A 16,895-nucleotide genomic window follows, 5' to 3' on the forward strand; every position below is an offset into this window, starting at 1 on the left:
ATGTCACAAATCCGCCATCCCACTGGAATACCCACTGACGTGCAGGTGCTGTCAGTGCTCCATTTCCTTGCAAGTGGGTCTTTTCAGACAACAGTGGCCATGGCATCAGGGATGTCCCAGCCTATGTTTTCAAACGTGCTGTCCAGAGTGTTGTCTGCCCTGCTGAAACACGTAAGGAGATACATAATTTTCCCTGAGGTGGAAGATTTGTCTACAGTGAAAGGTGACTTCTATGCCCTTGGACATATCCCCAACATCATAGGTGCTATTGATGGGACCAATGTAGCTCTGGTCCCCCCCCCACAGGAGTGAACAGGTGTACAGGAACAGGAAGAGTTATCATTCTATGAATGTACAGATGGTATGTTTGGACGACCAATACATCTCCCAGGTTAATGCTATGTTCCCTGGCTCAGTGCATGATGCCTACATCCTGCGGAATAGCAGCATCCCTTATGTGATGGGTCAACTCCAGAGGCACCGTGTGTGGCTATTAGGGGACTCTGGTTTCCCCAACCTGTCCTGGCTATTGACCCCAGTGAGGAATCCCAGGACCAGGGCAGAGGAACGGTACAATGAGGCCCATGGGCGGACTAGGAGGGTGATCGAACGCACCTTCGGACTCCTTAAGGCCAGGTTCAGGTGCCTCCATATGACAGGTGGTTCCCTATTCTACTCACCGAAGAAGGTGTGCCAGTTTATCATCGCCTGCTCGATGCTTCACAATCTTGCTTTGCGACGCCAGGTGCCTTTTCTGCAGGAGGATGGTCCAGATGACGGTGTTGTGGCAGCTGTGGAGCCTGTGGAGCCTGTGGACAGTGATGAGGAGGAAGCTGAAGAAGAAGACAACGACAACAGGGAGTCAGTCATACAGCAATATTTCCAGTGAGACGCAGGTGAGAACATATTCTTTCTTACCATTACATTCACTGTCACACATCTTCCTCTATCCTGTGTGTAATTTCATGGGATTATTTGGTAACTGAGTTGTTACTTTCCATTACGGTTTCACAGGTGTGGTTACCAACGTGTCATCTGCATGCATCCTTCAAGGACTTGTGATGTGTGACATTGGTATGTTGCCTTTACAACTAGAAACGCTTTTTGACACTGTTATTGATAATACATTTTACCAAATCATAGACTGACTCCAGATTGTTTTGTGGTTCAAGGGTGTTTATTTAAGTGCTCAAAAATGGAGGGGGGTTGTAAAATGGTGATGGGTGATGGTGGAGGAATGTCCATGGCAAAGTCCAGTCTATTAGTCTCACAGGTGCACTGCCCATATGGGCATAGGAATTGGAGCTGGGGCAGTTTAAGTATGGACAGGGTATGAAAGTGGGACAGTGGGAGGACAATCAGGGTGGTCTCATTTCCTGGCGGGGGTCTTGCCATCTTGCTCTGTCCTATTCCTGGATCTCAGGGACCACTTGCGTGGTGGTTGTCCGTCTGCAGGGGGTGGGGTGCTGGGGTGGTGGTCCTGTGGCGGGGCGTCCTGTCCACTAGCGCTGGCGGAGGTGGTGGGCAGTTCATCGTCCATGCTAGTGTCAGGGGCCCCTTGGAGTGCCACGGTGTCCCTCAAGGTCTTCTGTATGTCCTTCAGCACCCCTACGATGGTGCCCAAGGCGGAGCTGATGGTCCTGAACTCCTCCCTGAACCCCAAATACTGTTCCTCCTGCAGGCACTGGGTCTCCTGAAACTTGACCAGGACCGTCACCATCGTCTCCTGGGAGTGGTGGTATGCTCCCATGATGAAGGAGAGGGCCTCGTGGAGAGTGGGTTCCCTTGGCCTGTCCGCCCCCTGTCGCACAGCAGCCCTCCAAGTTCCCCTGTGTTCCTGTGCCTCCGTCCCCTGGACCGTGTGCCCACTACCACTGCCCCCAGGTCCCTGTTGTTGGGGTGGTGGGTTCTCCTGGGTTCCCTGTAGTGGTGGACACACAGCTGATTGACCTGTCCTGGGTACGGAGGATTGGGCCCGCTGGGTGGGTGCTGTACTGGTGTTACCAGAGGGTGGAAGGTCAGTGTTGGGCTGTGCCTGTGTAAGGGGAACCGACTGTCCCGAGGCCCACGATAGTCCGGGCTGGTCATCAGGCTCCAGTAGGGCAGAGCTGCTATCGCCACTGTGGGCCTCTTCTGTGGGTGGAGTGGAGATGTCTGGACCCTCTGGTATGTTGACGGTCCTTCGTGATCCTGCAGGGGCATAAGTGCATGATTATTGCATGTGTGTGTGTCATGGTGTGCAATGGGTGGCTCAAGGTGTACACCAGTGCAAGCATTCCTGTGGGGGGGCTTGTGTGATGATGGTTGGGGGGGTGTTCTGGGTATGTGCAGTGAGCATGCTTTAGTGCTGGGTGTCCATGCTTAGTTGTGTCATGCAGGGCTTGGTGTTGGGATGTGTGGTTTGTGTTCTTAGTACATTAGTGAGAAGTTTGAGTGATAGGGGAGGGAGTGAGGTTGGGGGTGTGTGATAGCATGCAGGTAGGGTGGGGCATATGATAGTTAAGATTTGACTTACCAGTGCCCATTCCTCCACCGACTCCTCTGAGGCCCTCTGGATGCATGATGGTCAAGACTTGCTCCTCCCATGTTGTTAGTTGTGGGGAGGAGGTGGGGGTCCGCCGCCAGTCCGCTGAACCGCAATGTTGTGCCTGGAGACCGTTGAACGCACCTTCCCCCGTAGGTCGTTCCACCTCTTCCTGATGTCCTCCCGATTTCTTGGGTGCTGTCCCAGAGCGTTGACCCTGTCCACTATTCTGCGCCATAGCTCCATCTTCCTGGCTATGGATGTGTGCTGCACCTGTGAGCCAAATAGCTGTGGCTCTACCCGTAGGATTTCCTCCACCATGACCCTGAGCTCCTCCTCGGAAAAGCGGGGGTGTCTTTGGCGTGACATGGGGTGGTGTGTGTGATGTGCGGGGCGGTGTGATTGTTGATGTGTGTGGTGATGTGTAGTGGTGTGTGGTGTTTTGTGCGTGGATGTTGTGTTGGTGATGGTGTTGTGTGGTGGGGTTGTCTATGCTGTGCTGTCTCTCTAGCCTTCGTCAAAATTTTTGGTCGTAGGGGTTTGTGGGTGATGTGGGTGTTTGGTTTATATTGTGTTGGGTGTGTGGGAGTGGTGTTTGTATGTGTATCAGGTGTGTGTATTTGGAATTGTCCAATGTGGCGGTGTTTTGGAGATGTGTGTGTATTTTGAGCGCGGCGGTGTGTACCGCCAATGGAATACCGCGGTTGAAAGACCGCCGCGTGGATTCGTGGGTCGTAATAGCATGGGCGTGTTTCTGTTGGCGTGGAGGATTTGTTTTAGCCAGTTTAACACTGACCTTTGGTGTGGCGGAGTTGTGTGGGTGTCTGAATTTCGGCAGTTTTCAAAATGTGGGTCATAATAGCTGTGGCGGAATTCTGCGGCCGCGTGGGTGTATTCGCGATCTTCTGCACGGCGGTAAGCGTCTTTTACCACCAATGTTGTAATGACCCCCAGTCACTTTTTGCACTATGGGGGTCATTTTGACCACGGCGGTCTTTTTGAAAGACCGCCAAGGGACCGCCGTGCGGAAGACTGCCATTGGTGGTGGTTTTCCGCTCGGCCTATTATGACCGTTGGCAGGTCTCCATCCTTTTTCGGACAGAGAGCCGCCAACAGCCATACTGGCGGGAGGCGGGGAAGTGGAGGTTGCTCATTCCTCCACCGCCACACCAACAGAACACCGCCCAGCAAATCACGTCCTGTGATTCACCGTGGCGTGTTCTGTTGGCGGTGTGGTGTCGGCGGAGCTGCCCCCATGGCTCCTGTCCCCTCCCGGAGGATCGTCGGACCCGGTAAGTCGATCGTCCGTGAGGGGATGGGGGTGGGGGGGTGATGGGTGTTGTGTGCGTGCATGGGGGTGTGCATGTGTGTCTGTGAAGGGGGTGTGAGTGCGTGTATGCTTGCAGGGGTGTTGTGTGTATGGGAATGAGTGCGTGTATGTCTGGGGGTATGTCAGTATGGATGTGTGCGTGAATATTTGAATGTGGGTGTGGGTGTGCGTGCCTGCCTGTGTGTGTGTATGTAGGCATGTATGTTGGTATGTGTGCGTGTGAGTGTGTAGGTGGTGCCTGCGTGCGTGAAATGCGGGAATGGGTGATGTGATGTTGGGGGTCGGGGTGGGGAGGGGGGCCCTGCCACCTTTGGGGGGTGGCAGGGGTGGTGGGGAGGTAGGGGAGGGATTCAGGGTGGGGGATGCCCCTATCAGTGGCAGGGAAGGAATTCCCTATCACTGATAGTGCTTACCGCCATGGATTTCATGGCGGTTCAAACCGCAGGAAATCCACAGCGGTAAGCCGGGTCAAAATACCGCCGGCGGTATAGTGAGAAATCCACGGCGGTAAGCTGGGTCAAAATACCGCCGACGGTATAGTGACGCCGCCGGGCTGGAGACCCAGGTCTCCAGCCCGGCGGTCGTCTCCGCCCTGGTGGGCGGAACGGAGAACCGGCGGATGACCATGGCGGTAACCGCCATGGTCATAATTCCATGAAGGGAGACCGCCAGCCTGTTGGCGGTCTTACCGCCGGTTCTCCGCCTTCCCCCAGGGTCGTAATGACCCCCTATGTGCCTATGGTGCCTATGTTCACACTAGGGAGCACACTGTGTGCTAGTGCGAGGAAGCAGTAGAAAAGCATCATATTTTAATTAGTAGGGCACACGTCTGCATGCAACACAGTGCAGCAACTTTGCTTGCTCCCCTATATTGCAAGAAAAATTAGTAAATCTGTCCCTAGAGTCTAACTATGGCAGAGCAACATGCAGTCTATTATCAAGTGTATTTTATTCAATAACCTCTTGTTTTTGTTTAATTGTAATTGTATTTATATACCGGTTACTACCCCTGACAAGGCGTCTAAATGCTTTTCCACGAGGAAAGGATTAGTGGTGAATTAGCCTAGGGAAATATGAGTTTATTTGAGCGGTGGACCTGTGAGTCATTCAGTTGGATTAAATGGAATATTGGAGGGATAGAACAGGGAAACATATAGAAAATGTTAATTGGGAAATCATAGTAGTGAGATGAGGTACGAGATGAGTAAAATAAGTGATTAAGGAGGGAACAGTCTGTTGAAAGAGATTAGTGAGAACATAGTAGTAAAATGAGGTTTGGGTATGTCAAAGGAGAGATACTTGAGGGAAAAATGTAGGGTTGTTTGGGGGATCATAGTAGTAAAATGAGGTTTGGGATGAGCCAGGAGGGATAGAGGAGGGAAGAGTTAGAGGTTGGAAATAGAGACTAGATTGAGAGAGGTAAAGTCTGAGGCAGTAGTGCATTGGAGAGAGTGATTGTTTTCCTTTTTTACAGTTGGAGTCGCAGGAGCCGTGTCGATCCGGTGGGTGTTGCGTCAAATTTTCTTCCGCACAGCAGGTGCTGCATCAATTCCTCTCGGGAAGTCGGGCTGCATCATTCTGGCTCGGCTGAGTCGATCGAGTGGGCTGTGCATCAAATTTCCGGTGGCTATGTCAAGCTGCGTCATTCCGCTTCGGCGTGCAGTGAAATTTTCACAGTGGTGCAGGCTGTGCATCGTTTCTGACAGGCTGTGCGTCGAATTTCGCCACACAAGGAGTCCTTCTTGAAGAGATTAAGTCTTTTTAGTCCTGAGACTTCAGGGACCAGGAGGCAAGATCTATCCAAGCCCTTGGAGAGCACTTCTTCACCACAGCCAGAGACCAGCAAGGCAGCAAGGCAGCAGTCCTTCACAGAAAGCAGTCAGGTGAGTCCTTTGGGCAGCCAGGCAGTTATTCTTGGCGGGATGCAAGTTCTGGTTACATGTTTCTTCTCCAGGAAGTGTCTGAGTTGGAAGGGGCAGAGGCCCTGTTTATATACCCAAATGTACCTTTGCAGTGGGGGAGTCTTCAAAGAGTGGCTTTAGAAGTGCACCAGGTCCCCTTTCAGTTCAATCCTGTCTGCCATGGTCCCAGTAGGGGGTGTGGCAGTCCTTTGTGTGAGAGCAGGCCCTCCACGCTCCCAGCCCAGGAAGACCCATTCAAAATGCACATGTATGCAAGTGAGGCTGAGTATCCTGTGTTTGGGTTGTGTCTGAGTGAATGCACAAGGAGCTGTCACCTAAACCCAGTCAAATCTGGATTGTAAGGCACAGAACGAGTTAAGTGCAGAGAAATGCTCACTTTCTAAAAGTGGCATTTCTAAAATAGTAATATTAAATCCAACTTCACCAGTTGGCAGGATTTTATATCACCATTCTGGCCATACTAAATATGACCTTCCTACTCTTTTCAGATCAGCAGCTACCACTCAAATAATGTATGAGGCCCCAATGTTAGCCTATGAAGGGAGCAGGCCTCATAGCATTGTAAAAACGAATTTAGGCGTTTTACTCTACCAGGACATGTAAATTACACAGGTACATGTCCAGCCTTTTGCCTACACAGCACTGTGCCCTATGGGTTACCTAGGCCCTACCTTAGGGATGTCTTATATGTATAAAAAGGGGAGGTTTAGGTTTGGCAAGTACTTTTAAATGCCCAGTCAAATTGGCAGTGAAACTGCACACACAGGCCTTGCAATGGCAGGCCTGCGAAAAGGTTAAGGGGCTACTTAAATGGCTGGCACATCAGTGCTGCAGGCCCACCAGTAGCATTTAATCTACAGGCCCTGGGCACATATAGTTTACTCTACTAGGGGCTTATACGTAAATTAAATAGTCCAGCTGGGTATGATCCAATGTTACCATGTTTAACCTCTTAGCTGCTGGGCCTTTCCCCCCTCCCAGTGCTGAGCCCTTTTTTGGCTATTTGGGGTGGTTCGCGCTTAGGCCTTCATAACTTTTTGTCCACATGAGCTATCCACGCCAAATTTGCGTCCTTTTTTTTCAACATCCTAGGGATTCTAATGGTACCCAGAGTTTGTGGTTTCCCCTGGAGGAGACCAAGAAATTAGCCAAAATACAGTGAACATTTCGTTTTTTCCAAAACAAATGGGAAAAAAGGTCTGCTGAAGAAGGCTTGTGGTTTTTTCCCTGAGAATGGCATCAACAAAGGGTTTCTTGTGCTAAAATCACCATCTTCCCACCTTTCAGGAACGGGCAGACTTGAGTCAGAAAACCACATTTTTCAACACAAGTTTGGCATTTTACTGGGACATACCCCATTTTTACTATTTTTGGTGCTTTCAGCCTCCTTCCAGTTAGTGACAGGAATGGGTCTGAAACCAATGCTGGATCACGGAAAGCTAAACATTTCTGAGAACTAGACAAAATTCTGAATTCAGCAAGGGGTCATTTGTGTAGATCCTACAAGGTTTTCCTACAGAAAATAACAGCTGAAATAAAAAAATATTGAAATTGAGCTGAAAACAACAGCAATTTTTATTTATGTTTTACTGTGTAACTTTTTCCTGCAATGTCAGATTTTTGAAAGCAATATACCGTTATGTCTGCTGGACTCTTCTGGTTGCAGGAATATAAAGGGCTTGTAGGTTCATCAAGAACCCTAGGTACCCAGAGCCAATAAAGGAGCAGCACCGTGCAGTTGGTTTTCGTTCTATACTGTGTATACAGCAATTCATTTGCTGAAATATGAAGAGTGTAAATTAGGTATCAAGAAAACCTTTGTATTTCCAAATTGGGATCAAGATAAGGTTTTGAGGAGCAGTGGTTATTTGCACATCTCTGAATTCCGGGGTGCCCATACTAGCATGTGAACTGCAGGGCATTTCTCAAATAGACGTAATTTTTAGACACTCTCTTATATTTGGAAGGAAAAAATGTAGAGAAAGATAAGGGGCAATAACACTTGTTTTGCTATTCTATGTTCCCCTAAGTCTCCCTATAAAAATTATACCTCACTTGTGTGGGTATGCCTGCCGCCCACGACAGGAAATGCCCCAAAACACAACGTGGACACATCCCATTTTTTGACAGAAAACACAGCTGTTTTTTGCAAAGTGCCTACCTGTAGATTTTGGCCTCTAGCTCAGCCGGCACCTAGGGAAACGTACCAAACCTGTGCATTTTTTAAAACTAGAGACCTAGGGGAATCCAAGATGGGGTGACTTGTGGGGCACTGACCAGGTTCTGTTACCCAGAATCCTTTGCAAACCTCAAAATGTGGCTAAAAAAACACATTTTCCTCACATTTCGGTGACAGAAAGTTCTGGAATCTGAGAGGATCCACAAATTTCCTTCCACCCAGCATTCCCCCAAGTCTCCCGATGAAAATGATACCTCACTTGTGTGGGTAGGCCTAGCGCCCGCGACAGGAAATGCCCCAAAACACAACGTGGACACATCCCATTTTTTGACAGAAAAGAGAGCTGTTTTTTGCAAAGTCCCTACCTGTAGTTTTTGGCCTCTAGCTCAGCCGGCACCTAGGGAAACCTACCAAACCTGTGCATTTTTGAAAACTAGAGACCTAGGGAAATCCAAGATGGGGTGACTTGTGGGGCTCTGACGAGGTTCTGTTACCCAGAATCCTTTGCAAACCTCAAAATGTGGCTAAAAAAACACGTTTTCCTCACATTTCGGTGACAGAAAGTTCTGGAATCTGAGAGGAGCCACAAATTTCCTTCCACCCAGCGTTCCCCCAAGTCTCCCGATAAAAATGATACCTCACTTTTGTGGGTAGGCCTAGCGCCCGCGACAGGATATGCCCCAAAACACAACGTGGACACATCACATTTTTTCATAGAAAACAGTGCCTACCTGTGGATTTTGGCCCCTAGCTCAGCCGGCACCTGGGGAAACCAGGCAAACCAGCACATTTTTGAAAACTAGAAACACAGGGGAATCTAAGATGGGGTGACTTGTGGGGCTCTGACCAGGTTCTGTTACCCAGAATCCTTTGCAAACATCAAAATTTTACCAAAAAACACTTTTTCCTCTCAATTCGGTGACAGAAAGTTCTGGAATCTGAGAGGAGCCACAAATTTCCTTCCACCCAGCCTTCCCCCAAGTCTCCCGATAAAAATGGTACCTCACTTGTGTGGGTGGCCTGGTGCCTGCGACAGGAATAGATCACACAACGGTCAATGTGGGTTCTTACATGAGGCAGCTGTTGACCCTGGGGTGATCCATTCCTGATGCAGGCACTAGGTGTAGGCACTCAAGTGGGGTAGTGTTTTTATCAGGACAGGTGAGGAATCACTGGGTGGTAGGAATTTTGTGGATTCCAGCATATTCCTGTAGTTTGTGTGACAGAAATGCGAGAAAAATAGAGTTTTTATTCAACATTTTAGCTTTGCAGGGTATTCTGGGTAAGAAAACTTTGGGGAATCCACACAAGTCACACCTCTGTGGACTCCCCCGAACGTCTAGTTTCCAGAAATGTTTGGGCTTAGTGTGTTTCTCTATATGGCGGCCGAACCCAGGACCAAAAATACAGGTGCCTGCCTTACAAAACCAGTTTGTTTTGCGATAGATAATTTTGATGTCTCCACAATACGATTTGGGCGGTGGAATTTGGGGCTGAACTAAATTGGGGAGCTCCCTAGAGAGCACTCTTTCTCGCTCTCTCTGCTTGCCGCCGCATTCACCTGCTCTCAGGGTTGGGCTAACCCACTATTACCCAGTTGCACAGACTGCTTGCGAAGGGACAGCAGGACTGTCCTCATCACCTCCCTCATAATGTACTGGAAGAGGAGTTATCGAATGGGACTCCACCGACTGAAAAATCACTCCCAGAGTCTGCGCCATTGTCCTATCCCTCAGATGCTGTCTCAGTATCTGATGTCTCGGTCTCTGATCCTATGTCAGAGCTGTCCTCTATAACCCGAGTGACGGCAGCAGTCATCCATCAAGATGCCATCTCTGCTATTGGCTAAACTGTTGCTCTAAAACACTAGCCTACGTAGACAGTCACAAAATAGATGGTGTGTGAGAGATACGTGCAACGGTAGAGGCCACCTTACCTGCGCTTCTTCCCTCAATCAGCACGTACTTTCAAGACACTCAAAAAACACCTTGTCACATAACACCTTGTCACATACCATTCGTCACAGTCTTTAAGCACCTCCTGCGCCAAGTCCAACAATCATTATTGGTGCTCCCACTCCCTCCTCCTCGGATTCCCTCATTACCACCCAGCAAAAGAGTTCATCTCTCCATAGCCGCCCTCCACCCCGCACATACATTTCATTTGTATTATAGCGCAGGTAATGGCTGACTTTACTAATGTACTTAGCTATTTACATAAAATACAGATTTGCTCTTTGCAGTAGGCATATAAACCTTCTGCGCTTCTTTATGGCACTAAAACTGCCACTAGACAAGTCTGACCCTTTTGTAGCAGAAACATATTCACAATACTTAGTAGACTTTTTTATTGCTGCCTAAAAGCTACAGTTGAAAAGCGTCAGTTGAAGTATGTGCATTGCTTTGAAGACGCAAGCTGCAACTGCAAGACAACTGGTGGAAAATCTATATATATATATATATATATATGCAAAAAACAAAGGAGAACTCTGGGAAGTTCCCAATTTTAGGTGGAGAGCTGCTCTAGTGAGGAGCACCCTGCAACACCATTGACACTCTAGATTTGCTCACCTCAAATGTCTGTTTATCTAGCAAAGTTTTTAAGCATAGGATCAGCACAGTGCTATGCTCGCCGAGCTAGATAGTGACAAAGTGAAGAGCTCTAATGAGAGCGAAACATGTGTCAGGGGTTGCTTTACTCATTCCAGGTTGGCTTGGATGGTATTTGACCAGTCCAAAGCTGTAATACTGTGCCTGGAGTGGTAAATGGCTTTTGTCATTTTACAGCTCGCCGAGGATGACACTGTGTCAATCCTATGCTTAAAGATTTTGCTGTACAAATGGCAAAAGACTTTGTCACTATCTAGCTTGGCGAGGATAGCACTGTGCTGATCCTATGCTTAAAAACTTTGCTAGATAAACAGACATTTGAGGTGAGCAAATCTAGAGTGTCGATGGTGTTGCAGGGTGCTCCTCACTAGAGCAGCTCTCCACCTAAAATTGGGAACTTCCCAGAGTTCTCCTTTGTTTTTTGCATAATTTATGCGTCACTCTAACCCTGAAAGGGCCTTGGTTTGATATATATATATATATATATATATATATCACTTTTATATGCAGGTCTGGTTTTCCTGGGGGCCGATCGCAGCCCCCAGGGAAACCACACACGTATTGCCAAAAGTGATATATATATATATATATATATATATATATATATATATAGATCGTTCTCTATATAGCTATCTATCTACATAGATATATCTATAGATAGATCTAGATCTATATATATATATACATATGTATATATCCATATATCTATAGATCTATCTATAGATATATCCATGTAGATAGATATATCTACATAGATAAATCTATATAGATCTATATAGATATATATATATATATTTTTAGTTGTTGTATGGTTTCCTTGGGGGCCAAAATGGCCCCCAGGGAAACCCTACAACAAGTAAAAAAAAATATTGCCCCCACAGGGGGTCACCTGCCCACGGGCTACCCCCTGTCCATTTATTTTCTTTTTGTTGAAAAAAAATTGGCCCATGGGGCGCGATCGCACCCCTCCCCACCCCCCCCAGGGGGCACCTACCTTTTCTTTTTTAAATATGCCCCCGGGGGGGGGGGGCGGCCCGTTTTCTGAGGGGGCCGACCCCCCCAAGTGAAATCCCTGGCGTCTAGTGGTGTTTCCTGGCACCCGATCGCAGCTGTGCTGCGATCGGGGGCCAGGAAACACTTTCAGAAGGCCTCGTAAGAAAGGGGAGACTCTCCTCTTTCTTACGAGGCCTTCCCGAACGTGGGGAAGGCCGTTTTCCCCATTGGAGCAGGAAGCGGCCACAAGGCTGCTTCCTGCTCCGATGGGGAAATCACCATTGTAACATCAGCGTGTGGCGCGCTGACGTCACAAAGGGGCGGGTGGGGGGCAGGGGGAGACACGGAATATCTTCTGTGTCTCCCAGGGAACAAAAAATAAAGAAATAAATCCTCGGGTGCGACGCACCTGAGGATTTATTAACCCCCTCCTTGGTGTCGGCCACTGGTCGTGACCCACACTGGCCGACGCCCACATTGAAGGTGTTAAAGGGAGATAGCATATGCACTTTAGTACTGGTTAGCAGTGTCTAAAAAAACAGCAAAAACAGTGTCCAAAAAGTGGAGGGAGGCAGGCAAAAAGTTAGGGGTGACCACCCTAAGGCTGTCAGGTCACTATGGTGATAGTATTTTGTATTTTTAAGTTTTTTCACGGCATCGAATTATATTGCACTTTAAGATTTAGGCATATTTTTATATTAATATGTGATTTTATATGTTTACATTTTATAGCCCTGAAGAAGTCCGTTAGGACAAAATGTGTTGGCTATGGATTATGTAATTTTAATTGGATTAATAAAACAACTATGAGTTCATTAAACTGGAGAGTGGGACTATGTGATTTTGGATGAAATTTGAAGAGATGGGTCAAGAAGGTTTTCAAAACTAGCAAATACTTTGATGTGCCGGGTCTTTTTCATAAATACATCTGCATATTATCCGTCATATCAATATTGATTATGGTCGAGGTACCTAGGTGAAGCTACTGTTACACAATAGCAATGCCCCGTCTTTGGACATCTTCAGATAACTATGTTATCAATGACTATGGTTATGAAAAATGCTGTTTTGTGACCATGGTATGGCACACTCATCATGTTTCATTGCTCATTATTATTCCTTATGCATACTCTATGGCTCTTGGATCCATTGGCATTTAGCAAAGTCATCTGAGAAAGGACTGTCAGTTAGATGTACTATCTCACAACATTATGTGCTTGATATGGCATGGGCACATACCTGGGCACATTGCTACATGTAATCTACATGTGCCATACGTGAGAATGGAGGGTGGATAGCTCACTCACATTACACAGACATGCTTGAAACTACTCCCATAGCCACTCATGTCAGTATATGGTGGGCCATGCCATGACTCCAACTGTACTCCCTGAGTAACTGGATGTTTCTCAACATGCAGGCCATTGCCTGAACATATGTGTCCAAAATGCATGTCACCTTGCTGCACACCAGCACTCAGCACAGCCGTTTGATAGGTGAATGCATGCATGTCATATATCTCATCTGCACAGGGATCTTGGAACAGCAATAGCTAATGCTTTTCATTGTATGAACATGTTTGCATTACATCCTGTAGACTATCAGGGCCAGAGTTATCTGAAGCTAAATTGGTATTGGCAGGTTGTATGACACTGTTGTACGGACATCCCTGGTCTAACACACATTTCCAGATCTTTGAAGATGACAGGGGATAGCAATGTTGATACATACAACATAGAGTATTGGGCATCACACCACATGAGTGAGAAATTCAACTGCAGTTCCAAAAGTGGTATGTTGACACTATCGTGCTAATCTTAGGGCCCTATTCACACAGTTCTCAGTCCTGGAAGAACATGATTTACTGTGCTGTTCCTGTGGCAGACAAAGCAGGAATATGTTCTGTGACCCACATATTGCCACACTGCATAGATGTGTAGGACCCTATACTTTCGGCACATGTTCTTACTGTCATCACTGTGTTTTGACTCATACACCATGTGTGGGCTAGCCAGACACATCAGACATAGATTGCACTGTGAGGAACAACAGCCCATCTGTACATATGAAAAGCTTTTCTCAGGTATACAGTGCCCTGTAAAGTTCACTTATGATTCCACTACCACATATGTTCACCGTTCCCCTCAGTGTGGTCATTGCTCTTTGGTCATATCAGCAAATTTGTGGATACTCTGGGATAGCAATGGAATCTCCTTGACATTAGTCAGATGCAAACGCACATCCTGGACCCAACCTATACCTTACTGTCCATATACATGTATAGCATATGGAGTTTGTTTTTGTATAAATGAACTTTGTACATGGCATTGGACACAGCATACAACATAACACACAATCCTTGCACTAGCCATTATACACACAGGATGACAATCACTGGTAGCATCGGGGTCGTAGAAGCTTTCTGTCTCTCCAGTCGTGTACGGCTTGCGAAATAACATAAGACATAGCAATGTGAATGTTGAGCAATGAACACTGTGGTCAAATATTGCACGTTAGGCATGACTTGCAAATGGCCATAAAAACTTTATAGTTGTAACAACTCAAATAGGCCATTCAACATGTCTCAATGACATACATTAGTAGTTCAGGCTGACAGGTATGTATATGTGCTGGAACCATAAATAATTGTCTGTAAATTGTTTAAGGCTTTCAAATGACTTACTACTCCAAGATTTATCAAGGCTAGCTGAGTGTAATAGCACTCTGCACCTACATGACTCACAGAACACACTCAGCCATGACTACCAATACTCCTGCCTCACTGTTATCATCACATGCACGTGACTATGCAACATACAACATTAGTTAGACACCCTTGCCCCCTCAGTTAACAGACATCATAGTGCTAATAGTATACAGGGTAGGGTGTATTTAAAAGATAGGACATGTACTGGTGTGTTTTACATGTCCTGATAGTGAAATTCTGACAAATTCGGTTTTCACTAGTGCGAGGCCTATCTCTCCCATAGGCTAACATGGGGATTGCCTTTAAATATCTTTTGAGTGCAGTTTCCCCTTGGGAGCAGATGGACATCTGGAGTTTGGGGTCTCTGAACTCACAATTTAAAAATACATCTTTTGGTAGAGTTGGTTTTTAGATTGTCTGTTTGAAAATGCCACTTTTAGAAAGTGGGAATTTTGGGCCAGATGTATCAAGCCTTTTTGCAGTTGCAAACAGTGCGAATGCCGTTTGCGAATGCAAAAAGGCCTTTCAGAATGTATGAAAGGCATTCTGAACGCAATTTAAAGGAATCGCTAAAATAGCGACTCCTTAAAATGGCGAGCCCGTTTAGAGAATCGCAATTTAAGAAATCGCAAATGAGGAATCCTTATTTGTGATTTCTTAATCAAATGTATGAAGCAATTCCTTAATGCGAATTGGGCATTAAGGAATCGCTATTACCACCAAGTTGAACTTGGTGGTAACCATGTGCAAATTTAAAAAATGAATTAGGAATGCATTTTTTAAATTGTCATTTAACGCACACATGCCCTTTTGGCATGTGTGCACCTTACATGTCTTCTAAAATTGTTTTGGGGTGCAGCAGAGGGGTCCCTTAGCCTTAGGCCCCCAGCCCTGGAGTTTGCATTTCCCAAATTGCAAATTCCAGTTAGGAATTCGCAATTTGGGAAATGCAAAAATTTTGCAAATATGGGCCAACAGGCCCATAGGTGCAAATGGGGACTGTATCGCAATTTGCGATTTTTAAGAAATCGCTATTACCGAATCGCAAATATGATACATAGCATTTTGCGACTCAGAAATAGCGATTTCTTAAAAATCGCTATTTCCGAATCGCAAAAGGCTTTTTTGATACATCTGGCCCTTTCTTCCTTAACCATTCTGTGCCTCTGCTTAGCTGCTGAATCCACATCTGGGTCAGAGTGACAGTTGGTCTGTCTGTGAATTCACTTTAGACAGTAAGACAAAGGGAACTGAGGTATGTTCTGCAAATCCTGATGAGACTACATGAGCTAGAGTGGGAGGGAGGAGCTGTCATCTGCACTTGAAAAGGCTGTGTCTATCCACTCACAATACAGTATCCAACCCATTAGAGTGTGGCTGGGGCAGGGCAAGGAGGAGGCAGGGTCTTGCACACTACAAAAACTTTCCTTTGAGGTTTGCCTATTTCAAAGGCATATATGAGTATAAGTAGTAGACCCAAAACCCCAGACTTTTAGAACACTTCAGGATCAAGAGGAGACTCTGCCAAAGAGATGAACTTAAGAGCTATGAAGAGGAGTAGTGCTCCTTTGCTGTGTGTGCTTTGCTGGGTTGGCCTGCAGTTACTGCTTCTGCCTTAGAGAGGACAAAGACTGGACTTTGCTGTGTATCCTTCTTGTGAAGATTCTCCAAGAGCTTGAACTGAGCTTGCCTCCTGTTAAGAAGTGTCAGGGACATCAAAGACCTCTCCTGCCAGCATCTGGGCTCTCTAGCTGAAACCCCTGACTCCCAAGTGGTAAGAAATGATACTAGGCCGGTTATAGTCATCTTTTTTTACTCTAACCAGCCTTATGTCATTTTTTTGCGCAGCCCACCCTTTGCGTCGCATTGCGCCATTCTATTAATATGGCTCCCGGAATGGCGCTATACTTTTTGACGCAAAACTGTGCAAACACAGTTTTGTGAAAAAAAAGGCCTTATTCTTATTCTTTAGACTTTCTGAAATAATTCTTGAAACAGGGCTGCAATACTATTCAAGAAAATCGTTTTTTTCGGGACAGAGTGCTGCCAAACCTAAATATATGATGCTTAATTCATATTTTTCAGTTAACATTTCAGTCTGGGTTTTACTTCACCAAAAGATTTAAAGGTCTCCTGAATGTCTAAAGCAAGTTTTTGAAATGTGTAGTGTGAAAGGAAATATGTTTATTGTTGGTGTGAATGGCATGATGCAAATTGGTAGTTTTACTTTGACACTGTATAACTTGCATGAAATAGCCTTGTGGTAGTAACATGGTAATGTGTGTGTGCATAGGTTATTATTTAGAACTACAGGCCCTTTGTGTACCAGACTTATCTTAGGTAGTTCACTTATTCTCCTAAGGCAGTGATCAGATATAGAATCGGTGTGCTACGGCAGCAGTGCCTGTAGCAATCGAATCTTAGTTGTGTGGAAAAAAATGAAAATATGTGAGGACGAATTTAGCTCATTGTCTTCTGGGTCTAAATTTAAAAACATCCAGAGAAAAAAAAGATGTATTTCTATATTGTTTTAAACAGCCATACAAGAAAGAAGAACTTAGCAAGTGACGAAAAGAGGAGACTGACACAATCAATCAGGTTTATTTCAGATTAAAATATTAATAAAACAAA

The sequence above is a fragment of the Pleurodeles waltl genome, chromosome 6 (genome assembly GCF_031143425.1).
Source record: "Pleurodeles waltl isolate 20211129_DDA chromosome 6, aPleWal1.hap1.20221129, whole genome shotgun sequence".
Taxonomy (NCBI): Eukaryota; Metazoa; Chordata; class Amphibia; order Caudata; family Salamandridae; genus Pleurodeles; species Pleurodeles waltl.